The following is a 26,034-nucleotide window of genomic DNA, read 5'->3' as shown; positions in this document are numbered from 1 at the left end:
TTTCAATAGCTTAACCCAAGAATGGTTGCTATTTCATGAATCGGAGAGATCTTCTCAGAATCTATAATGCTGAATATTTAACAAGAATTCATTGGATGTAGACATTAACTGGGATCCTTCAGCTGTTTTAGACTTCGTTGAGAAGGGGCAACGTCTCAGCTGAAATGGAAATTATTGCCTGCTTTCCCCTTCCCTCCTTCACTCCCCAACTAAATAACACCCTTGCTCCAGGCATAGAATACAAAGAAAAATCATATTACACTGTAGTTGGAAACATCGTATTCAGTCTCATGGGGGGGTGGGGGGGAAGATCCTTTGCTCCACATGGAATATATATAAAAACTATTCTAAAAGCACATAGCAATAGCACTTAGACTTATCTCCTGCTTTACAGTGCTTTACAGACCTCTCTAAGCAGTTTACAGAGTCAGCATAATGTCCCCAACAATCTGGGTCCTCATTTTACCCACCTTGGAAGGATGGAAGGCTGAGTCAACCTTGAGCCAGTGAGACACAAACTTCCAAACTGCTGGCAACCGGTGATTAGCAGAAGTAGCCTGCAGTACTGGATTCTATCCACTGCACCACCGCGGCTCTTATATAGTCATAATTATATCTTACATAATTATAATGTGGTAAAGTGATTGCATCCTGATATTCCAGCAATCTCTCCAGCTTTTCTTGACATCAACAGATTAGCATCTATACAGTGTTTTGACAATGAGAACTGGAGCAAAGGGACAACCTCATGTGGGGTGTATGAATGCATCCAAAAGAATCTGTTCAAAAATATACACAGGGACAGAACTATACACCTTTCCTTTCTTCTTGAAATTCTGAATCACAATGACTTCCCATCTGGTACCATCAATCTGGTCATAAATTAATGAGGGCCCTTGGGTACATCAGATGTCTCAATCCCCAGGGTCCTCCTCCTCCTCTGAAGCTCAGAACTGCTAAAGAAATTGATTAGAGCACAATGCACTTAAGCTTTTCTTTATTTGTGAGTTCTCCATCAAGCAAAAAAAGAGAAACCCTCTGCATATCGGCCTATGATGTTTAACGTAATGATGAACACGTCCTTAACCTTTGGGGGCTTCTCATAATTTATACATCTCAACAATATATGGAACTGACCTTACAGTTGAGCAGTGCAGATTGTCTCTCTCTCTCACATACAGACAAGTAGGGCATGTGTGTGTAAAATGCCTGGATAATTGCATGAGCAAGAATTATATGGTGAGATTAAAAAATATTTTAAACAGAGGTTTTAATGGCCAACTGATGATTCACCTCATCATTCTGGCAGTCAACTAATTCCGTTTGAGCTTTCTAATCAGTTGCAATCACGTTATGCTGACGGTGTAGATTCTTGAAGGCGACTTGGTTCATATATTCTCCTTACCCAGTGGAGATTGCTTAGCCATGTCTCGGATGGGAAAAATGTTAAGAATCTATTTGGGGGTGTGATTTTTATCAAAGAGGTTATACAGAAAACTTAGCCAGTGAAATATATGTAGGAAACCTTCTAACTTTTCTATTCCACATTACTGTTCATTTGTCTGCCAAAAATATTCTAGAGCAGTGGTTCTCAAGATGGGCCATATGGCCCCCTCAGGGGGCCATTTATAGGAGGCCACAATCTTTATATGATACAGTTTAGATTAATACACAGTGCAGATGGTAAAGTAGCCTTTTCCCCCTCAGCTAACACTATTAGGGACTATAAGGGTATGTGTGTGTCACAGAGGTCAGTGAGGCTCAGAAAGGGGTCATGAGTGGGGAAAAAAAGGTTGAGAACCTCTGTCCAGAGTGCACTGATGGGGGGGGGGGACTAAACTGAATAGGACTGAATGGAAAGAAGTTGGCAACGAATCTTCTGAAACAGATCAATGGGTTCAAGATACAGGAGGAAAGATACCAGTTGAAATTATAAGTTATAACCAGAGATAGAAATGGATACTTAGTCATCAAAGGAAAAGGAATGCTTAAATAGATTTGGTATTGGTATTGGTATTATTTTGAAAATAAAATACCCACTTTGCAGGACTGGGTGCTAAATGCTCCATTTACATTTTTTTGTAAATCAAAATTATATCAAATTATTCAATTGTTCATGCATTTGACATTTCTATGTTATGAAAATCCTATGTATTTATAAAGCTCAGTAAAACAGGCACCCAGCTTATAATTAAAGTTAAAGCAGCATCTAGACACTGAAAGAAAATAATATACATATTCACTTATGAGCACAGTTCTGTGTTTTGTAAAGGATTTTTTTTTATATAGGAAAAAAAAATCCCTGAATATATTTACTATAAAATGAAAGCCCATGTGCAAATAGTCTTAATGCAAATATTGCATTCTGCTGGCTCTGCCAAGGAAGGATATTTCAACAGAACCATAAAATAGAGCTCTTTTAATCACAGGAAAAAAATCTTTCTATAGAAGAAGCCTTGGTAAAAAAAATGGGGATTACTTACCCAGAGCCATGAATAGAAGTGGGCTGAACAGAGTTTACAGTTAACTCTGCCACACATTGTCTACTGTGAAGGAATAAAGTTGCTTCCACCAGAATAACAGACTCCACTATCTTCAAAATTGAATTATCTATGGCGGTGTTTCTTAAATGCAGCAATTTTAAGATGTGCGGACTCCAACTCCCAGAATTCCCTAGCCAGAATCTCCCTAAGCCCAAGTCTATTGTGTGGTTTTCTTCTTTGTATACCCAGTATAAAAGTCCAACATGTCTCTTCACCTCAATTCACAGTTTACATATAAAAAGAGGCATGCCAGAGTTTTCTGGCAGATTGATTTATTAGCACATACATTTTCATTTCAAATTTTCAGTGCTTCCCAGCAAGGATGCATACTCTTATGGTGTTTGGGTCCATCTTTCCTATGTGGGGTGGAGTTGAGGACTATCATAGATAAATAGTGTGCTGACATCATGAACATTGGCAGCATCAGGGGTTTCAGAGAGATTCTGGATTTTTGTGAATGTGTATGTGTGAGCAATAGAGACCAGAACACGTGAGGTTTCTCTGTTTTAAGATCCATGTTTTATGATTTATAGTACAATTTTTGTATGTTTTGCAGTTAAGCAACACAAAAAGTGGGATTCATTGGCTGTAGGGTCTCAGGTTACTTGCCCCATTTTATAATTACACAAATACCATGTTTGATTCCATATTTATTCGTTTATATGATTAGATTTATACTCAGCCTTTCATGTAGGCAGCTATAACATTCTTGCTATGAAGTTTCCCTATATCAATAATACTAGGGAGAATGTGGATCAAGAACTACCAGAAGTACAGGCAGGATTTCGAAGAGGCAGAGGAACTAGAGATCAAATTGCCGACATATGCTGGATCATGGAAAAAGCTAGAGAGTTCCAGAAAAACATCAACTTCTGCTTCATTGACTATGCTAAAGCCTTTGATTGTGTGGATCACCACAAATTGTGGCATGTTCTTAAAGAGATGGGAGTACCAAACCATTTTATTGTCCCTAGAGAAACCTGTATGCGGGTCAAGAAGCATACTTGTGTATGAGATACAAGTGAGAACTGGACACGGAACCACTGATTGGTTCAAAATTGGGAAAGGAGTCTGGCAAGGCTGTATACTGTCACCCTGCCTATTTAATTTATATTCAGAGCACATCATGAGAAAGGCAGGACTGGATGAATCAAAAGTTGGAATTAAGATTGCTGGGAGAAATATCAACAACCTCAGTTATGCAGATGATACCACTCTAATGGCAGAAAGCGAAGAGGAACTAAAAAGCCTCTTGATGTAGGTGAGGAAGGAGAGTGCAAAAGTTGGCTTGAAACTCAACATTAAGAAAACTAAGATCATGGCATCTGGCCCTCTCAATTCCTGGCAGATAGATGGGGAAGAAATGGAGGTAGTGACAGATTTTATTTTCCTGGGCTCCAAGATCACTGCAGATGGGGACTGAAGCCAAGAAATTAAAAGATGCCTACTCCTGGGGAGGAAAGCTATGGCAAATTTAAACAGCATACTAAAAAGCAGAGTCATCACCCTGCCAACAAAAGTGCGTATAGTCAAGGCTATGGTTTTCCCAGTTGCAATGTATGGCTGTGAAAAATGGACCGTAAGAAAGGCTGAGCACCAAAGAATCGAGGCCTTTGAACTCTGGTGCTGGAGAGGACTCCTGTGAGTCCCTTGGACTGCAAGGCGTACAAACAAGTCAGTCCTAGAGGAGATCAACCCTGACTGCTCTTTAGAAGGCCAGATCCTGAAGATGAAACTCAAATACTTTGGCCACCTAATGAGAAGGAAGGACTCACTGGAGAAGAGCCTAATGCTGGGAAAGATTGAGAGCAAAAGAAGAACGGGACGACAGAGAATGAGGTGGCTGGATGGAATCACTGAAGCAGTAGGCGTGAGTTTAAATGGACTCCAGAGGATGGTAGAGGACAGGAAGGCCCGGAGGAACGTTGTCCATGGGGTCGCAATGGGTCGGACACGACTTCGCAACTAACAACAACAACAGGGAGAATGTGACTGGCCTAAAATCAAACAGTGAATTTCCATACTGAGGGTGGACTTGAATCTGGTTTTTAGGATCCTTTACTAACACTTTTAATAACTATTATAATAATAAGTCACATATTACTGTTGTTCCCCCTTTACAAATACAAGTAATCCTTGACTTACAACAGTTCACTTAGTGACCATTCCAAGTTACAACAGCACTGAAAAAAGTGATTTATGACCGTCTTTCACACTTATGACCACTGAAGCATCCTCAGGGGTCACGTGATCAAAATTCGGATGGTAGCCAACTGACTTCATATTTATGAAGGTTGCAGCATCCCAGGGTCAAGTGATGACCTCTTGTGACCTTCTGACAGATAAAGTCAATGGGGAAGTCAGATTCGCTTAATCACCATTTTACTAACTTAAATCAGTTGCAGTGATTCACTTAACGAGGGTGGCAAAGAGGTCATAAAATGGGACAAAACTCACTTAAAAAATGTTTCTCTTAACCACATGAATTTTGGGCTCAGTTGTGATCATAAGTTGAGGACTACCTGTAGACATTGCAATGTTAATTTAAAAAGGACCTAAATCATATAGATAGCCAATATATGTACTATAATTCCTGCTTCCATATGATTCCTTGGCAAAATAGAGAGGTAGGCAGAATACATTACATTTTGCCAATCGTCTACTATTCAGACTAATTACTGTTCCGTACCATCATAGGCTGAGTAAATAATGTGCTTCATTCATTAGTATCTGAATCACTTTATTCAGGGCTTAAAGACAACATATAATATTAACATAAAGCTACAACGAACAAAGAAAAGGGAAAGGATAGGTTCCTACCCCCATCACCTGTAGGCAAGCTCTAAATTAATTGTATCTTCTTCTAAATAATCTGACAGGTAACCAGAAATAGAAGCAGGAGACGGAAATCTAAATGATACTAGAGTGGTTTATTGATTGCAAATTAATAGAGTGCTAACCTGCTGTTCTTCCGTGAATGGTTTTTCCATTCCTCACTGATGCAGTATTTGAGATAAGAAAGAGTATTATCCTGAGAAGACTAGACTTCTTATTGATTGCTTCTTTGTCCTTGTCTTGACTTCTGTTATAAATATGCATATCTATATGGAGAGCATGCACTAATGGATTCCTTGCCTCTGTATCTTTCCAAAATATTATGCTTTATGATGCATTGAGATCCATCATAAGAAGTGAACATTTTTTAATGGTGTTGGGTTTAGGATGGCAATGATTTCCCTATCTGAGAGTTGACTATGGTTTGATGACATCTGGCTAGCTGCATGAATTGTCTGGGCACCATTAGCAAGGTTGGAAGTTAAGCTATATTCTGCATGTGCAGTTCTACAAGGATATATGAAATCTTGTTCCAAAGATGACACAGCATATACAAATTAGAGAGGAGGGAAGTTAATTGAGGTTAAAATCATGTTTTAGAAAGATTTCTAATGTTGAATTAGCCTTTCAAATCTCATCAAGAGAGACAGGTACAAACAGATTAAAAACATCCTTTGATATGATGATGTGGTCTTCCAGCTGTAGCCACGAAACAAGGGAGATCACAAGAATTAGAGTCTGGTCTTTATTAGATATTGCAGTCCTTTTTCTGAATGTTCAGACTTAATTTTTTTTAATGCATAGTATTTATCTCTTACGTGTGGAGATAGAAGTAAGATAGATAGACCATATTGTGACCAATTATTCTTATTCATCCATGAATTCAATGAAACCTGGATAACAAAGCCCAATACTTTGTACGATGCCACACAGTGAAATGGGGCATCAGTTTACCCTGAGGTAAACTGGATTCTTTTCTATCTTGCGACTAACTGCATATTCCTCCCACACACACATACCCCTTGAATCTAGAAGTTTGGACAGCACTTTAAAGCAGAGTTGGAGTCCATCTACAAGAGTGAAGAGCATGGAGGAAATGCCATGCACAAGTGAACGTTGGATTACAGATAGTCCTTGATTTACAACAGTTCATTTAGTGACTGTTCAAAGTCACAACGGCACTGAAAAAAGTGACTTATAACCCTAACTCTTATATACAATGAAAATAATGGCTATAATTAAGGTGTATAATATGTGTATTCAAAAGAGATTTGATACGGACAGTACACTGTCATTGCAGAAATGGAAATGTGATGCATAACAAAAGAAAATGTATAATAAAAATTGTGTGTGTGTGTGTGACTTATGACAATTTTTCATACTTGTGACCATTACAGCATCCCTGTGGTCACGTGATCAAAATTCAAACACTTGACAACTCACTCATATTTATGAAGGTTGCAGTGTCCCGGGGTCATGTGACCACCTTCTGAGACCTTCTGACAAGCATAGTCAACGCAAAAGCCAGATTCACTTAACAACCATGTTACTAACTTAACAATTGCAGTGATTCCCTTTTAACAACTGGGACAAAACTCACTTAACAAATATCTGGCTTCGCAGCATTTTTGGCCTCAGTTGTGGTTGTAAATCAAGGACTATCTGTATTGGACATTACAAATACTCCCTAACATTTTCCCTGACGATAGGAATAGTGAGGCATAATTTATAGTTCTTGCTGGTGCAACCTCCATAGCAGATCACATTCATTGCCAATTCCTACTGGGAAAGGGTGAGAAAGCCACAAATCTACAGGATACTTTTATTTCTGTTTTCAGAACAATTGTGCAGAATCTTGGTGAAAACAGTTAAAGTAAAGCAGAAGTAGAATTAAAAAAGGGGAGTTGTTGTTGGAACAAAATACCTATAATGATGTAATTTACATTATTCATTACTGGAAATTCTACAGGACGAAGACATCTGTTTATATACATCTGTTTAAAAGCCATAATTTTCAAGCCATAACTCAGTTCCTTCCATGCTTCTGACTTCTCTCAGAACGAGAGGGCTGGTCATTAAAACTAGGGGCTGTGCCGCTAAAAACTGTCCCCTGCCTTTTTCTGCAATTAAGACAAACTGTTCAGCAAAGACATCTTTTCCCCCTATAAAATAGGATGATGGGGCGGAAGGCAAAAGGGCAAAGTGGAGAGAGAAATCTGAAACAAAAATGAGTATATTGGTTTGCGGCGGCTGTTTTTCATTTTGTTCTTAAGAAACATAAAAACCAAAAAGTATTGCAGACTCGCTTTCCTCTCTATCGTTAAAATGCAGGAAGTTGCTCTATAATGAATCTAGTCCTGGGCTGGTGCTATTGATCAGCTACAGCTTTCTAAGCGTTTAGACAGAATTTGTCTAACAGCCTCTCTTGGAAATACGGGAAGGTGAACCTTGGACTTCCTGCACGCAAAGCCAATGCATTACCACCGTACGACATACTGTCTTCTTGATAATGCTTACCCCAGGCTACAGTATTGTGGAGGCACTGAATGGAGATTTTGTTTCTGCAAATAATGCTTCAGGGTGAAGGGAGAAACACGGCCTTGAAAATGCTACAAATAAAAGGAGAATTGTCCGCTAATCAAAGGGAAAGAACTTTGGAAAACCTTAGTAGTGCCTGCAAATTCTTTCCAAGGCCATTTCCCCCTCTTTAGGTTTTTAGAATTTTTCATGTCTTTTCAGGTGCTACTATTTTAATATTATTACTTGGGGAAGGGGTGAAATTCAAAATTTTCCCCTACCGGTTCTGTGGGAGTGGCTTGGTAGGCGTGGCAGGGGAAGGATATAGCAAAATCTCCATTCCCACCCCACTCTGGGGCCAGCCGGAAGTGGCATTTGCCGGTTCTCTGAACTACTCAAAATTTCCGCTACCGGTTCCCCAGAACCTGTTAGAACCTGCTGGACTTCACCCCTGACTTGGGGCGATTTCACTCAGAATTTTTTCATTCCCAACAGGACAGAGCAGAGTGAGGGAATGGGAGGGGTCATTTCACGTTGAACCCTCCCCCCCAGTAGAGAGAAGGTTAAAACCCAAGAAAATGGCCCCATGTTTTCCAGCAAGAACAACTTCCATAGTTTAATGATGGTGGCCAAGCAAGGACTTTAGCAATGAATTGGATTATCTTCCCTTAAAACTGTTCCACTCCTTGATTTAAATGCGTCCACAATTCTTCTGAGATCTCAAAGGGACGGGGATTTGGGGAGGAGTTTTGGTGCTGCCCAGGTGTGGTTTTACACCTAAGCAGGAAAAACCAAAGGTACAAGTACAGATTAGGCAAAACCTGGCTCAAAAACAATAACTGTGAGAGGGACCTTGGAGTCCTAGTGGATGATCACTTAAATATGAGCAAGCAGTGTGCGGTAGCAGCCAAAAAAGCTAACACAATCATTGGTTGTATAATCAGAGACATAGAATCAAAATCATCTGAAGTATTAGTACCATTTTATAAAGCCTTAGTAAGGCCACACCTGGAATACTGCATCCAGTTTTGGTCACCACTTTACAAAAGAGATGTTGAGACTTTGGAAAAAGTACAGAGCAGAGCAACTAAGATGATTAAAGGCCTGGAGACTAAAACAGGGGTCTCCAACCTTGGTCCCTTTAAAACTTGTGGACTTCAACTCCCAGAGTTCCTTAGCCAGCTTTGCTGGCTGAGGGACTCTGGGAGTTGAAGTCCACAAGTCTTAAAGGGACCAAGGTTGGAGACCCCTGGACTAAAACATATGAAGAACTGTTGCAGGATTTGGGTTTGGCTAGTCTAAAAAGAAGGATTAGGGGAGACATGATAGCAGTATTTGAGAGGCTGCACAAACAGGAGCGGATTAATTTATTCTCCAAAGCACCAGAGGGCAGGACAAGAAATAATGGATGGTAACTACCATATTTTTTGGTGTATAAGCTGCACTCCCCCCGCCCAAGTTGGTGGAAATGTCTGTGTGTCTTATAGAGCGAATGTTGCTGAAGTCCCGCCCACCCTCTGGCCCCCATCCTTTGGCCTTTGCCTCCCAGCAATTTGTCTCCTTGCAGCAAACAGCCTGGTCAGTTTCAGCATAGCCTGATTTAGCATGAGCAGCTGATTGGTGATTGGATCTGCCTCCCAGAATACTGCCTATCAGCTGTTCCAGACTGTGGGAATTGCCACTGCCCATTGCTGCCATTGCTGCTCATTGCTGCCTTTGCCTATCATTGCTTCCATGTGGCCCATTTTTGGCCTCCACATGCCCCATTTTTGGCCCATTCCAGGCGGCAAGGATAGGTTCCCAGCCCCCTAGAAGGGGGCGAAAATAGGGTGCATGAAGGCCAAAAATGGGGCATGTGGAGGCAGAAAACGGGATGTTTGGAGGCCAAAAATGGGGCATGAGGAGGCTGAAAATGGGATGCGTGGAGGCTGAAAATGGGGCACACAGAGGTGGCGATCCCCACAGCCTAGAACAGCTGGTAGGTGGTATTCCAGGAGGCTGATCCAACCGCCAATTAGCTGCTAGTGCTAAATCAGGCTGTGCTGAAGCTGACTAGGCTGTTTGCTGTTTGCTGCAAGGAGGCAAACTGCTGGGAAACAGAGGGAGAGGCAGATTTTTTTTCTTGTTTTCCTCCCCAAAAGCTAGGTACTTCTTATAGTCTGGAGCATCTTATAATTCGAAAAATATGGTAATCAAGGAAAGAAGCAACTTGGAATTAAGAAGAAACTTTCTAACAGTGAAAACAATTAACCAGTGAAACAGAAGTTGCCTTTGGACATTGTGGGTGCTTCATCACTGGAGGTTTTTAAGAAGGGACTGGACAATCATTTGTCTGAAATGGTATAGGGTCTCCTGCTTGAGCAGGAGGCTGGACTAGAAGACCTCCAAGGTCCCTTCCAGTTCTATTCTGATTCAGAGTGGTTTATATTAACTTTGTGGCTTGCTACTGCTGTCATTTAGCAGGCACAGTAGAAAGTTATCATTACTACCACCAAGGTAGTAAAACTATGGAAGAAAGCAAAAAGGCAGCAGCTTCATGGCTTCAACCTTCCATTAAAATAAGTGTTTGGTTTGATGCCAATAAAGGTTAGCTGGAAGACTTTAAGTCTTCTGAGAATAACACTTAAAGTTTAAGTCTTCCAGCTAACCTTTATTTTTTCCAACCATGCAGTATTTAAAAGTAAGTTTTGATACAATAGTAAGTTCTGGGTTGGTTAGGAGAGTTGAGTTAAACTCCTATCTTTGGTAGCAAGATGAGCACATCAGTGTCAAAAGAGGCTAAAGTTAAAACTTGGAATGGCCATTTCAAGACATGAAGAAAGAAAATGAACAGAATCCAAAGTGATGTGTGCCTTGCTATCTATCCCCAAAATGTTGGGCGAGGCAGAGTTGTTGTTGTTAGTTGCAAAGTTGTGTCCGACCCATCGCGACCCCATGGACAACGTTCCTCCAGGCCTTCCTGTCCTCTACCATCCTCTGGAGTCCATTTAAACTTATGCCTACTGCTCTACATGCAGAGAGTTATATGAGGCATTAAGCTAACTGCCTGGTGTCTCATGTCAGTATCAGCAACATCATGCTGTTTAACCCCCCACTGCATTCCAAATATGGAACTGAAATTTTAATTTTAATTTAATTTAATTTTGTTGCATTGAACTGTGTGACCACTTTGATTTGCAAATCTGTTTCGATAGAATGACTTCATTAAAGTTTCATCAGAGCAAGACACCCTTTCAAAACTTTGCATAACCAATCTGTTTTCAGAAGTAGATTCATGCCATAACAATGTGAAGGTTTGCTCTTTAAGTTGCTAAATTACTGTACTGTTAGAAAGTAAACAGTTCTCACCACCGTTCTTCCCAAACAAGAAAGTTCTGCATAGTGGAAAATATAAACGTTTTCCCAATGAAATAGACATATAATAGATAATTTGGTATTAATGCTGGTATAAAAATTTAATGAATAAATAAATAAAATAAATAAGTATGCAAGTCCATTCATTTCACCAACTGTGTTGTCTGCTAGCTATTTCCCTGATAATGACCAGACTTTAAGGAAAGTACATAAGGTTTAGGACACAATTTCACACTGGGCTAAATGCATGCCATATGATCCCACTTTATTTTCATTTCTAGATTTTTAACTTTCATTTTTACTGCGGCTTGCTAGACTCTAAGATATCTGCCTTCCTTAAATATGCCACTTAGATTCTTGTATTTGAGAGGAGTTTGGAAAACGCGGTCAGCAGTGTTTCAATCAAGCAACACATGTATTTTCTGACTATATTTTAAAAAATTCATACACACCCTTGAAAAAAATATGGGTAAATTTTGATGTTGTTAGTTGCAAAGTCATGTCCAACCCATCATGACCCCATGGACAATGTTCCTCCAGGCTTTCCTGTCCTCTATCACCGTCTGGAATCCATTTAAACTCATGCCGACTGCTTCAATAACTCCATCCAGCCACCTCATTCTCTGTCATCCCCTTCTTTCTTTTCCCCTCAATCTTTCCCAGCATTAGGCTCTTCTCCAGTGAGTCCTTCTTTCTCATTAGGTGGCCAAAGTATTTGAGTTTCATTTTCAGGATATATATATATATAAATAGAAGACCCCAACGATTACTAAAGGGAACATTAATAGCAAAAGACTTTAAAAATGGAATGGTATTCCTTCTTGAGATTTATTGGCTCGGCAGTCTCAGATGAAGAATTTAGCCAGAAGCAATGCAGGTATTAGGCTTGTACAAATCAGCCACAATTCAGTTCAACCTTCAAAAAGGGTGTGATTTGACTTGATACTTTGGTGGCCCACACCATTTGATTTGAACCATTTTGGGTAAAGTATCAGAAGGAGTACTTCTGAATCTTATTGCAGCTGAAGAAAGGAATAATTGGAGAAGTGAACTGAATTCAGAGTGGCTTGTTTTATTAATAAGAAGTAGCACCACTTCCAAAAAATGGAGCCAATCCCTGCAGTTCAGACAAAGATAACAGGAATCACACATATAGTTAAGTATTGTTGAGATGAAATAAAACACTGTTACCTTCCCACTGACATGGTACCTATTTATCTACTCGCATTTGCATGCTTTTGAACTGCTAGGTGGGCAGGAGCTGGGTCAAGTAATGGGAGCTCACCCCATTCCATGGCACTCGGGTCTCATATCAAGTACGAATTTCAATGAATGTTAGTATATTATGATGCAAGCGCAAACAAATTGCATCATTCCTGAATTAATCAAATTACCAGGACTGCTGTTTACATTTAGCCAGATAACCCACATACACACAAGGCTCCAGAATGCATTACTGACCCTGAATTAGAACTTTAACATAAGCATTGTTTATAAACACTGATTATGGGGTTTCTAAATCTACTCCATTCTAAAAATAGTATTTCTCCCCCCATCTTTTTTTTTTCTTTTGGTCTGTTTACAGTTTCTTGCTTATCAAATCTCCTGCTGCCTTGGCAGAAGAACTTTTGGCCGGCATTGCCAAAATGTAGCGAAGACTCAGATGAAGAAAGGGGGCCCTTTATGTTGCTGTGTGAAACCTTCAAGTGAACACAGCATTTCAGCGCTTCAAGCAGCTGGCTTGGAGAGACAGTCTGCTCAGTTTTCCAAAGCTTCTCTCCAAATTATTCAGACAGCCCTATAAATTACTATTTCTCCTTTCTTCGGAATATCTTTTTTCAGACTGTATAGCAAATCTGAAAATCTTATGGTTCCATCTAAGCACTCAAATAAGACTGTTGATTTTATCAAGGGCAAATTAAGCAGAATTTCAGACCGTGATTCCTGTCCGGACTGAGACAACCAGGAATACGAAAGTGATTATTACTTTTATAAGGTGACACTGTCTGAACAGGCAGACTGTGCTGTTTGTAATAACTGGTACTGTTATACCAAGGAGAGACTAATATTCTCAGGAGTCTTTCAAACATAGTGACTTTATTAGAAACAAGGAACACCACGTTTCAAAAATGATTATGTTCCCTTTATCCCAAGAAATCATTCCTCAGGTTCTTCTTAACCTATAATTGTAGCTTTTAAGTTTACAAATACTATTCCCTGCCCCAAAGTCATTCCTAGGAAAATCACAGGAAGTAGCCTGCCTACAAAAATCAGGGGTGCCTCACGTCCCAAAAAACTGATTCCATGAGAAGATGTAAAAGGAGCTAAGAGGCCCCTGGGTTTGTTAGTTTTGACAGTCTAATTAATAGTCACAGCAAAGTTTCAGATGGTATAAGTTGGCACAAGTCCACCAAAGTCATTTGTTCCACCATTTAAAAATTAGCAACCAGCCCTTGAATGGTGCCTTCTGTCTTCTGAATGCAGCCTTGCATCTTTAATACCGTCTGAACCGAAATGTACAGGGCTCACTCCATTGCTTCCTTGGCAGAGTTCAGGGACCTTGGTTTAGCATTGTCGAGAAAGTAGGATCTTAATTCAGTGCAAAGGCCATAGAGCCCTGAACTGGAGTATAGCAATATCATTTAATATTGCAGGAAATAACTGAAATGTTATATACACACGAGGGAGAATTTTAGAGACAACTCGTTTCGAGACAGAGACAGACAAAACACAGTAAGGAATTCTTAAGTCACTGAAATTTATTATGTTAAGAGCCTGAGTTTCAAACTGACTTATGTTTTCCTTAAAAACATTAACATTTATTTTGTCAGTTAAGAAGTTTACTTTTTATTCCTGAAAAGCAAAGAGAGAGAGAGAGAGAAAGAGAGAGAGAGAGAGAGTCTGTACTTCAGTTGCCAAATAGCCCCATCTCCACAGTCCTTAAAATGATACATATCTATTCTTTCCAAAGTTCTTGAATTCTTAAGACACAGTGTATAATATAATACACTGCATATGCCTGTTCTGTACTCGAAAACCATCAAGTTTCCACTTGTAATCAAAGGGTGTAATCGAAGGAGGCTCCATCGTGTTTTAAAATCTCCCTGTGATTCAGATTGTGCTGTCTATTGTTTCAAATCAGTGGTAGGCATGAAGTTGGGTTCCTGCTTTTACAAGCTCTGTCAGTACCCCATCAAAAATTCTTTTCACATTGCCTGAAGTGGGAGCGTTTGGGCTGCAAAAGGAATATTGAATGAGATGGCTAAAGGTCAGCCATTGCAGTGCCACTGTGAGCTACAGGACCCCTGCAATTGTGTGTCCTTCTCAGATGCCAGTTTGATTAGTTCTCAAGTAATGTTTAAAACTGCTTTTGCATTGGAGATGCTCGGTCTCACAAAAGCGGCCTTAATGCACTGTGGACAGCCTTGGCTGCTTCATCTCTTTCTCCAGACTGTAATTCCATGCCAGATGTACCAATGGCCAAGGTTTTTACAGTAGGGAATTGCATTGTGAGGAGAAATACAAACTACTCTGCCCTCAAGGTCTGTAAATATGACCCACTCGGCGTGAATACAACTGCAACTTCAGGGAGGCCCAACATGTCTTCCAGATACTCCCTACTGAAAAATTCTGTGGCTATAAATGCATCTGTATCCATGCATACAAACTGGGGATTGCAAATCCTCAGGGTTCAAAACAGGGGCGAGGAAGCCTTTTCATCTTTCTCCTTTTGTTCTTGCTACTCTGTTTTGTTTTCTTAAGCTGGCTGGCTTGACACAAGTGATTCTTGTGTACCCAGATGCTTTGTTCCACTTTTCTTACCAAAAGCACAGGAGTGTGTGGAGTTGCCTACCTCGCCTTTCAAAACCCAGCCAGCCACATGAAGAATTCTCCCAAAGAATTTATCATTTTTATTTTATTTTATTGCTTTTTCAAATTGCCCCGTTGCCCAACAGAAGTCAATCCCCTTACTTCGCTATTTTATCAGTTTACCCTTTATAAGTGTTTTAGGCATCCCATATATTTATATTACTTTCATTTTAATAGGAATAGAAGACGGCCAGATTAGGAACAGAGAAATCTTGTAATGGTATTTTGCAATTGTATTGACTGACAAGGAAGAGGAAGACTTTCTCTTGAAAGATGTGTAAAGGCCTCTTCTTTCTGCCAATGTAGTGTGTGTGTGTGTGTGTGTGTGTGTGTGTGTGTCTGTGTGTGTGTATTTTCTGAGGTTTTAGCGGGTGTTTGTATGTATGTCTTTGGTTATTCGGGTTTTCTCCCACGTAAAATCCTGCGTAAAATCCTGCGATCACACATTGCTCCTAGAAGCACGAAGCAGTAAACACCAGACTGAAGATGACGAATGAGACTTCGTTGAAACATCGCCAAGACACTTCCAATTTTACGCGGGAGAAAACCCGAATAACCAAAGACCTACATATATATGTGTGTGTGTATAATTTATTACATTTATTTTATTAAATTGAATAAATGATAATATTGCAGTCCTAAGAAAGGCTTGCTCATTATTGGAATTTGATTTCATTCAAATGGATGCATTCAGTCCTTGTATGTATGCTACATATCCAGCCATGCCTTTTCTCTTCTTATTGTTTGTGTTTTGAGGGCTTTCTTCCAGAAGATGCACAAATCATACTGCGAACTTTCTAAGGTTGAAGTGTTTCTCTAGGAGGCCTACATGGGATATTCAGTTCAAGAAGGGCGTGATAGCTCAGGCTGTAAAGAAGCCTGTTATTAGAACACAGCAGCCTGCAATTACTGCAGGTTCAAGCCTGGCCCGAGGTTGACTCAGCCTTCCATCCTTTATAAGGTAGGTAAAATGAGGACCCAGATTGTTGTGGGGGCAATAAGTTGACTTTGTAAATATACAAATAGAATGAGACTATTGCCTTATACACTGTAAGCCGCCCTGAGTCTTCGGAGAAGGGCGGGATATAAATGTAAATTTTTTTTTAAAAAAAAGAGTGGTTCTACGTTTTAAGCTGTGATTAGAATGTAATGAGTTATTGCATCAAATTGTTGATACTGCACTTTATCCATTTGTATGGCATCTAGTTGCAGTCATATGAAAAGTAAACACTGACTACACTGTTCCATATTGAACTACCATAGGCCCAGTCAATTGCATCTCACAAATTTCAATCATGGAAGCAGAAAAGGCCTGCCTCATGTCCCCCATCCCTAGTATATTTTTTCTTGCTAAAGAAGACTATTTATTTCATTTTATTTATGTCCGTCCTTTATTATTCAACTCAAGACAGTGAACAATGATTTTGTGAGGTATGTTGGGCTGAGAGAGAATGACTGGCCCAATGTCACCCAGCATTATATTTAAATTTTACATCTTTGTCATGCTTCACACAGGCCTGGCTGTAAACTTTGGTTCTACAGCTTCCTCTTTCTTTCTTTTTCCACAGGAATAGAGCTATTCAGCAAAAGGCTCGTGACTTGGCAGGATTACTTTACTTTTTGTACGAAAATGATGGAATGAAGTCATCATAACAGAAATCTGCCTGGCATAGGATACAGAAATCAAAGCTGTATTTATAGATTTTAGCTTCTGAATTTAAATTCTAAGCTGCCTCCTCCTTTGGACTATGTATTCCAAATATATGGAAATCTGCCATTGCCTTGATGGCTTTAGAAGCTACTTGATCTGTGTTAACATACTATGTTTTCTATAACACAAAAATGCTGGCTTCTTCCCTGCCAGTTTCATCCCTAATAAATTTGCTAATTCATTTCTTAGTTTCATGTTCTTTACTCTCAGTATACAATGGCCTAATCTGGACCACCATGTGGAATGGACAGAGATATTGTTTGCATATAAGGATTAGACTTCCATTATTCTGTATGTGATTATTACAGTCAGTACCATACTGTTACATATGACTTGCACAGTAAATAAACTATCTAGCTTAGCCTTGAACAGCTGCTTTTAGAAGTTTTAGGCGTCATGATTCTGCTGACATTAGGAGGGATTTCAAAGAGATGTGATTTTGATTCAGGGTCTTCCTAACCATTTCAAACAGAAAATCAAGCATAGGAGTTTAATAGTGCTGCACAAACAGTCTGAGAGCTGGTTTGGTATAGTGGTTAAGGCATTAGGCTAGAAACCAGGAGAGTGGGTAGACCAGTACGGGCTTAGGCACAAAGCCAGTTGACTATTCTTGGGTCAATCATTCTCTCTCAGCCCTAGGAAGCAGACAGTGGCAAACCACTTGGCAAAACTTTGCCAAGAAAACTGCAGGAACTCGTCTAGGCAGTCATCAGGAGCCAACAATGACTTGAAGGCACAAAAAACCAACTATTAAGAAGTTGATTAAAATGTAATTGACAGACAAAGAACATGCAAACCTTTTCCACACTATGTCCAAGAAAATTGCATGGTTCAGCCCATATATTCAACCAGAGTCAAGGTCAAGTTAAAGACATCTTGATTTAAAAGTGCCGCATTTGAGTTTCAAATGTTTCAAATCACAAGATAAAAAGGTAGTTCTCTTACTAGGACCCACTACAACCCCCTCCCCCCCGCCTCTCTTTCTTGCCCTCTCTAACACACAAACACAACTTATACTTAATTAGTTGAAGAATGAAAGGATTCCTTAAAAAAGACTGAAGCCTTCTCTCTGTGCTGTAGTTTCTTTCCCCAAATTTCCCACCATGTTGAGAATAGTATTTTCATGGACTTATTTCCCCATTTCCCAAATCTTTTAATTTCCACCTGAACAGGTTAGAAACAAATTTTTTGACCTCCAGACACCAGTTCCATGAACTTCAGAATATCATAAAGCTATATTGAAAGTTACCGGTACTCTCCTGACAATTTTTCTTGATAATACCATATTATGCTAGTTCTAAGGGAACATGTAGAAGGGAAACCTGCTTCTGTCCTTCATTAAATCATCACTGGGCATGAGGCTCTTCCAAGGATTTACATAAATGGATATTCTCTCTGGACTGACATAGTGATGAAATTTGGTTCCATAAATAAATTTTATTCTATGTCTATAGAGAGAATTAGAGTATTTGGGTACAAACAAGAAAAAAATGCAGAATTGTAAAAAAGTGCAAAAATTGTAGTTAGTTTAATGCATTCATGAAATTATTTTGAAGCAAGCCAGAGTTCCTTCCTTCATTTTTATGTATTCAGAATAATGCTAGTTCCTCTGAAAATGATTTTATTTCCATGGCAATGTTTATAACTTTACACACTCACTCACATGCACACACATTTATTTGACAGAAATAAATCTTTTCACTCCACTGAAGTTAAGTACATTCAAAAATAAGCTTTAACAGTCTTGAAAAAAATATCTCAGGAGATGGGAGACTATTGAATTTTCATTCACCGGCCTTTTGTTTATTTTGAATGTATTACATGAATAATATATCCTAATTCCCCAACTAATGAGAATTGTTAATCTTAAATTACCAAGGTTGTATTGGGCAGCAAAGTCCTCACTAAGATTTAGCACCCCAAAGCCAATATGAATGCTTTCACTTGGCTAACCCTTTAATAAAGCTTTCTTACTGTGAAATGAATCCAACTTTCTGCAGTGAGTCTTACTTTGTCCCAGCATCTGTATTTTAGACTGGAATCCCATGTCACACCAAATTTAATCCTATTCTCTTTTATTGTCTGGGAATTATCCTGCTAACAGAAACAAGGTTCTGATCCTTTTGTATAATTTCTTTCTCATATTCCTTTGTGTTGGAAAAAAATGAAAAAGAAATATTGTCGGTATTGCACAAAGTTCCTCTGCATAAGAAGGGCCCATAATTTGTACCCATTCCCTGCTTCAACTCTTGTTCCCCACTTCACATCCTATCCATTCCAAGGAGCCTATGACTTTCCAGAATTATCCTACAGGGACACAACAGAAAGTCAATAAAACCAAACTCTACTTTTCTGTGGCAAACAGGTCAGATTTCATGTATCACAGAACAAAGTAATGGTAGCAATTACTTGGGGCAAGAAGCACCATATTTTTTACATTTTGTGTGGATTCTTGATTAGCTCAGGATGTCCCCCGTTTATGAAAAATGTGTGGATTATGTCAACAACATATACAGTTCAATAGTATAGAACCGTGTTGGTGAACCTATGGAACACGTGCCAGAAGCGGCACGCAGAACCATCCTGTGAGGAATGCACGGCCTTGCTGGCTCCTCTTATGTGTTCCTGTGAAAAACACGTGCGCTGGTCAACTGGCCGTCGCGCACATAGGAGCGGTGGAAGAGCAATGTTCCATTGCGCATGTGCAAGCTGGCACCCGAACATCCGGGTTTACGTCACGTGCATGCACGATGGGCAGCTGTTTATCAGGCACAGCTGTGCTGAAAACCGGAAGTTTGGGTGCCGGCTCATGCATGCGCGATGGACCACCGCTCTTCCAGGTATCAGCACTCCCGTGTGCATGAAGGCCAACGGAGCCACGTGGTCCAAGCGGAATGGTTTCACGTGCCATTTCCGGCACACAGGTTGGCACGTGGTGATGTAAAATGTTAGCCATCACTGGTATAGAACCAATTGAGTCACATCTCATTGTGCCATTCAGGAAACACAGAAAGAACTTTTAAACTTTAAAAGTTTCTGTTCCACTATGGATCTTCAGTGCCATCTCGGACTCCTCAGTAACAAACAAAGGGACAAACAATGGCACAAATAACTTGGACAAAGCAGTCAAAAAGCAAAAATTCATTAAGTCAGATGATTTATCATTTTAAAACGTAGCTTCAGAACAGCGTATAAGAAAGAAAGAAATATTGTGTGTGTTTGGTAATAATTTCTTTGCCACACCTCACCAATTTGATGCCTGTTTTAGTAGTACTTTGCCTGTCAGCAGCAGATACAAATGCAACTAAAGTTCCACTGTTTCATCATCTCTTATCATTAAATTACTAATTGTATTAACATAATTGTTGCTACTTGGGATAGCAAAATTACTTCACTTCCTGTTGGGCTGAGCAGTCGAGATAAATAAACTGGTATCTCGGAGTTTGCTAATAAAGCGGTTGTCACTGTGAATGCAATTATCTGTTCATTGCTTTATTTATCATATGTTGTTTCATCTACACAACTGACATTATTGCAAGAAGCATCAGCTTTGGAAATTATATCTTTTTTTCCTGGTTATGTTGGTTTACAATAACTTATATTTCTTCATAAATTAACTCTAGGAAAAAAAATCTGAAATACAACAGTCAATCAAATCATTCATTCATTTAACAGACTTGTCTGCTGCTTTTACTCCATACATTCCAATATGTGTATCCAAGGTAGTTTCATTTTTACACCACCATTAACCCTCAATTGATATAAGATCAGGTTCACCTCACCAGTAATAGTACTAGAAATCTTGCAAGCAATGATCAAGAACAAATGTGAAGTGAATCTTAAACAATGCACAAGGTAGAGGCAAAATCATTCCTATGCCCCTTCTTTAGCCACATATCCCTTTCAGAGGTATAATATGCTTTTTTTCTCTTTATTTTTTGAGGCAGGGCTACCTGTTCTTTAAAGATAAGCTTCAGCTGGAGGTGCATTAAAGGACCTGATGACCTGACTGAGAAGAAGATTCAGAAACTGAAATACAAGCAGACATTTTAAAGTGACACTGACTTCAGGAACAGAAGACTGCTGTCATGGATCCATTTCTACCATGTTTTAACAAGCTGACACTCCTCAGTAGGAACAGGCTTACTTTCATTTACAGTTGAGAGTTATTTCATCTTACATTTCCAATAGATTCGCTTAAAATGTGAATTTATCAACCATAGGTGATAAAAGTTCCAACGTTCTAAATAACTGCAAGAGGTTTTCCGTGTTGTGTGAAAAAAAATAAGGTTCACTTTATTTTGTGTGAAATAAAATTGCATAAGTATTATACATACCTATGCGTAACTAAAAAAAGCATTGATTGCATTATAATGACCTTATTCTGGACAACAAAGGTGTCCCCATGGTTTATTTTGCACATGAAGAAAATGTGTAAACTCAATATGTAAACTCAATGACACATATTTTCTCTTAATACTATTCTGTGTGCCCATACACTGATTCATAAGACCCTAGTTGCACTGGGAATACAAATCTGTTTTCTTTGAAATTCATAATCTACCTTTGCAAATTACGTCAAAGGATGATCCATAAACATTTGTTCAACTTATATTGATTATGTGCCTTCACATTGGTGTCAACTTTTAGCAATCCCATAGATAGATTTTTTCTAGGAGGAATTGTCCTAACCTGGTCCTTCAGGTCTTCTAGCAGTTGCTCTAACTGTTGCTCTAACTAACTTTTTCTACCTTGCTGTCAGCCATCTTCTTCTCTTTCCTTCTACCTTTCCTTGCATTAGAGCCTTTTCCAGAAAGCTAGGTTTTATTATAATGTGTCCAAAGTAGTTGTGCCAGAAGTTGGGTTGAATTGTTCAATAATGCATTTGCTTGTTTTCTTGATTATCTATGATAGTCTCAGGAGTCTTCGCCAACACCAAAGTTCAAAAGCATCAATGCTCTTTCTATCCTTTTTCTTCAAAGTTTGACTTTCATATTCGTTAAATGTTCCAGGGAAACTATTGCCTGCATAATTCTGATCTTTGTATCTTTTTTGAAGTCATTCATAGCAAATCTGCTAGGCTAATATAATATATTTCTAAACTATCCCTCCCTTTAATACAGTGGTTCTCAACCTTTATAGTGCTGTGACCCCTTTATAATACAATTCCCACGATGTGGCAACCCCTTTAATACAATTCCCCACGATGTGGCGACCCCTTTAATACAATTCCCAATGATGTGGCAACCCCAACCATAAAATTATTTTCGTTTTGAATTTATCATGCCTGAAGCCGTATTGGCTAGCGATCTGAACTGCTTGCGATTGCCTTGAGGATGGAGGCATTAAAGCGGAGACTCCTCCCCTATTAAGTTTATCGCGCCTGAAGCCAGATTAGGCTAGCGATTGGGAGTGATTGCAGCTGGCTTGAGAGGGAGACATCAGAGCAAAGATTTCTCTCTTTTTTAATTCATCACGCCTGAAGCCGAATTTGGCTAGCGATTTGAAAAGCCTGCAGCTGGCTTGTGGAGTCAACCATTGTAGCAGGATTCTTCGACTTGCAAGTATACTTCCCATATTTCCGATGGTCTTAGGCGACTCCTGGCAAATCGTCATTCGACCCCCAACAGGGTCCCGACCCACAGGTTGAGAACCGCTGCTTTAATATCTTCATTGTCAGTTCTAAGGCTGGTTGCTGCACCTGTTATCATTAGTTCAGCCTTTCTTACATTTAATCTTAGTCACGTTATTTTTTGTGATGTCCCATTTTTATTATTAGAACTTGCTGATCATATGCTTGTTCAGCTATCAGTGTAGTGTCATCAGGACAGAATAGGTTATTGATGTTCCTTCTTCCCATTTTATAATCCAGTGCATCTTCTTTCATCTCACAGTGTGTCTTCTTTCTTTCCAACTTTTCTTCAATGTATATTCTACATGTAGGTTGGATAAATAAAGGGAACATATACAGTCTTACTTTACTCCTCTGCCAACCTGGAGCCAATCTTTTTCAGCATTAATATCTATATTGTGGCTTTCTGACACGTGTATAGGCTTAGAACAATGAGGTGTTGTGGGATTCTCAGCTTTCTAAGCACATTCCATAGCTTGATGTAGTTGACACAATCAAAGTCTTTTCTATAATCAATGGGAAAAAAGATAACGATTTCTTTCTTTCTTTCTTTCTTTCTTTCTTTCTTTCTTTCTTTCTTTCTTTCTTTCTTTTTTTTTTGGTATTCTTTGGCATTCTCCATTACTGAGTGTGCATCATTAATAATATCTGTTTTTTCTTTAATAAAAACCAGCTTGAATATCTGGTATCTTCCTTTCCATGTAGGCCTTTAGTCTGTACTGTATGATCCTAAGTATTCTTTTACTGCCATGTGAGCAACCTTTTTTTATTACTACTTTCCTATAAAATAACGCTAATAACAAAAATTCTCTATATTCCATAACATGCCTCATATTTCAATGGACAATCATTTCTGTCATCAGTTCTCATAATGGAACAGTAAGTGACAAAATATAAGTGTAGTCCAATGGATGCCATAGGGAGATGCGTTTGTTTGTTTAATGAATAGCCATAATAACAATGAACCATAAATATAGTCGTCATTTTTCCCCTGAGGGGATTCTGAGAATATTTCATGTGCCTGAAAGAGTTTGAGCTTGATTGTATACATGTAAATTAGATTGTTGGGGGCAATATGCTGACTCCGTAAACTGCTTAGAGAGGGAGGTAAAGCACTGTGAAGCGGTATATAAATCTAAATGCTATTACTATTAAGGCTGCATTCGAGGCTTGGCGACACCATCTGGAGGGCCCGACATCAGGTGGAGGTCGAGCGGACCATCGGAATCTCGAGCACCTCACCACAGCTCGGAAGTTAAACCAGCGGCAGATCCGGTGGTCGTTGTTTTGCCGGTTCAACTTCCGCGTGACCTACATTCCCAGCGGTCACAACCGGAGGCGGATGCCCTGTCCGCAAGCCAGAGTACCTCTGCGCCAAGGACCCCCTTCCTCCACGGACAGTGCTGCGGCAGAAGCCTTGGCCGCAGCACGGGAGCCAGTGGACTTGCGGGCCCAGGTGCGAGGCGCAGCGCCAGGACGCCTGGTCGCAGCAAAGGAGGCGGAGGTGGGCCCCACGTCTCCTTGGACCTTGGAGGAGGACTTACTCAAGTTTCGGGGGCGATTATATGTGCCCACAGGACCACTCCGAGCCCTCGTCATGACCCAGTGCCACGACAACCCTGCAGCAGGACATTTTGGGTTCTTCAAGACCCTCCACCTGGTGACACGGACCTTTTGGTGGCCCCGAGTGCGGCATGATATACATGCCTACGTGACATCCTGCGTACCGTGCCGGCAAGCCAAGACCGCCACGGGGGCCCCTCCCGGGCTCCTCCAGCCCTTGCCGACACCCGACAGACCCTGGGGGGCGATCTCTATGGATTTCCTGACAGACCTGCCGCCGTCCTCTGGGTTCACCACGGTGCTGGTGGTGGTGGACATGCTCACCAAGATGGCACACTTCATCCCATGCCGCGGACTGCCCACAGCCGCAAAACGCCCGTCTCTTTCTGCAGCACATCTTCCGCCTCCATGGTCTACCGGACAGGGTGGTTTCGGACCGGAGTTCAGTTCACAGCCCGCTTCTGGAAGAGCCTGATGGCGCGTTGGAGGTGCAGGTATGTCTGTCGTCATCGCACCATCCGGAGACCGGCGGGGTACAGAGAAGGTCATCGGTATACTGGAACAGTATCTCCGTTGCTTCATCAACCAGCAACAGGACAACTGGGCCGACTACCTGTCTCTGGCGGAGTTTGCTTTTAACAACTCTCAGCACACCTCTACTCAGATGACCCCGTTCTTTGCCAATGTGGGGTACCATCCGCGGCTCTTCCCTCTGGCACCACCGGACTCTCCTGTTCCCGAAACGCAGACCTTCCTGACGGAATTGCATGCGGTCCAACAGTTGGTACGTCAGCAGCTGAATCGGGCAAGGAGGACTACAAGCGGTCCGCTGACCGCTCCCGACGGGCAACGCCCCGCTGGCAGTTGGAGACCGGTGTGGCTCTCCACCAAACACCTCCCGTCCGACCGCCCGGTAAAGTTGGACCACCGATTCATCGGCCCGTTCCCTGTCGAGGCAGTCATCAACCCGGTAGCCTACCGACTGACCCTGCCACGATCCATGCGGATCCACCCGTTTTCACGGTCCCTTCTGGTTCCTGAGGCCACACGAGTCCCCTTCGGTGCCCAACAGCACCCGTCACTGTCGCCGAGGGCGGGTCGGAGGAATCTGAAGTCCACAGCGTCGAGACTCTCGCTGGCTAAAGGTCGTTTCCAATATTTGATCGCGTGGAAGGGATACGGGACTGATTTCTCCTGGGTAGATGCCTCCGACGTTCATGCCCCTGACCTGGTGCAGGCCTTCCATGAGCAGAACCCAGCCCGACCGCATCCCGATCGTCAGCCCCGGGGGAAGGGCCCTGCGGTGAGGGATAGTGTTGTGACCCAGGTTCCTGGACCCAGACTCCTGGACTCGGATGATTCAGAAAATGAGGGAGAAGACCTGGCAAGCCCTGCTTCTCTTGAGCCCTCTCCCTCCCTGGCACCCACTCAAAGGGAGGGGCCGGCAAGGCCTGATTCTCCCGGGCCTTCTTCTGATTTGGCAACGCCCCAAGAACAGTTTTGGAGGGACGCAAGATTACAAAGACTTGATCGGCGTGCGCAGCAGCGGAAGAGTTGGGACAAAGCCAAGTCATAATTGTCATGCAGTGACATCTGCAGAGACTATAAATAGGAGGCGGGACTTCCTGGTTTTTTGTCTTGGACAAAGCAATGAATTTGGCGCGAGCTAATTCATGGAGGGAAGAATATATTCGTGAGTAATTCTGGCCTTATCTATAATTTCCTCGTTATCTCCAGAAACTTGGCAGGCCCGTGGGTAGACGTGGCCAGGACATGTATCTATGTAAATAAAAGGGAAAAAAAAGGAAGGCCTCTGACGGACTGTTTGCTGGGAGTATTGGGGGAAGGGAAACAGAACACAACCGGTTCTCCCGAAGTTGCACGAACTGGCTAAATACCACCACTGGATGTTATACACAACACATTGCCATAATGTCTTCTGATTTTCCATTTAAAAATTATGAATTCCAGCATGCCTTCTGTGACTTTCCATTTCTGGTGTACTTGTG

At 40.9% G+C, this 26,034-nt stretch overlaps 1 protein-coding gene across 7 annotated transcripts in view; it reads right to left on the bottom strand.

Annotated features, from left to right (window-relative positions):
• Positions 1-26,034, bottom strand: part of NCKAP5 (NCK associated protein 5) — a 638,109-nt gene that overhangs the window by 551,046 nt on the left and 61,029 nt on the right. The window lies entirely within an intron of this gene.

Source organism: Ahaetulla prasina, chromosome 1 (assembly GCF_028640845.1).
Source record: "Ahaetulla prasina isolate Xishuangbanna chromosome 1, ASM2864084v1, whole genome shotgun sequence".
In the NCBI taxonomy this organism is placed as follows: domain Eukaryota; kingdom Metazoa; phylum Chordata; class Lepidosauria; order Squamata; family Colubridae; genus Ahaetulla; species Ahaetulla prasina.
Note: the sequence above shows the minus strand (reverse complement) of the source record. Positions and strands in the feature narration are given on the sequence as shown.